Source organism: Brassica oleracea, chromosome C9 (assembly GCF_000695525.1).
Source record: "Brassica oleracea var. oleracea cultivar TO1000 chromosome C9, BOL, whole genome shotgun sequence".
Taxonomy (NCBI): domain Eukaryota; kingdom Viridiplantae; phylum Streptophyta; class Magnoliopsida; order Brassicales; family Brassicaceae; genus Brassica; species Brassica oleracea.
Window position 1 is genome coordinate 33,780,910 of NC_027756.1, and position 905 is coordinate 33,781,814.

Consider the following 905-nt stretch of genomic DNA (forward strand, 5'->3'; position numbering starts at 1 on the left):
CGAAGAATACTTTTTCGTAAAAACGTTCATGTTAATTTTTACGGATATTTGGATGTTAACTTCGTCGTGTCCGTTTTGACCCCAACAGTTAACCTCCCAGCCCGTTTGAATCGTGGATTGCGACGAGATTCTAGCGTGCGGTTTTGGCAAGTTAGGCAAGATAGGCGTGTTGGACGAAGTTTATATCCGAATATTCGTAGACAAATAGTAACTTTTCATGCCTATAAGAAGGAGGGTAACTTCTCCCATAATTTTCCACTTACTTATTTTCATAAGAAGTTCCTTGAGAGAAAATTCTCTTTCCCTCTTCTTCTTTCTTCTCCTTTTTTTTAAGTTTGAAAGATGTCTAGTAGAAAGAAGGCTTCGAAAAGAGGTACCTCCCGCGGTTATTCGTCCGAAAAGGTTTGTGAAGAAACCCTCGTCCAGAAGGCTGAGTTCGCGCCCTACTCGATAGACCCTGCTGTTGGTGAGGCGTACTGGATAGCGAGATATGGTGCGATTACTCCCCCTAGTGAGGAGTCGTTTCCCGTCATGAACCAGCGTCCGGTCGAACGAGGCGCGCCGAGCAGAAGTACTGGTGAATTTCTTAAGACCGTTTGAGCGTTCTGTCAGATTTCAGACGCGGTGGAGTTTTGAATTCCTTGTCGAGGGGAAAGTGCTGACAACCCCCCGGAGGGTTACTTTACTTGCTACGAATCATTCTTGGTGCGCTGCCGTCTGTGGTTTCCGATTCCTGAAATCATAGTCCGTGTGCTGGACCATTTCGAGGTATCGATTAGCCAGCTGAATCCCACCAGCTTTCAGCATCTCATCGGCATCGTGATCCTGAGCTACGAGCATGGTCTCTCCCTTACCGCTGACCATTTTGAAGCGATCTTTAGGCTGCAACTTGTCTCGAAGCCGCA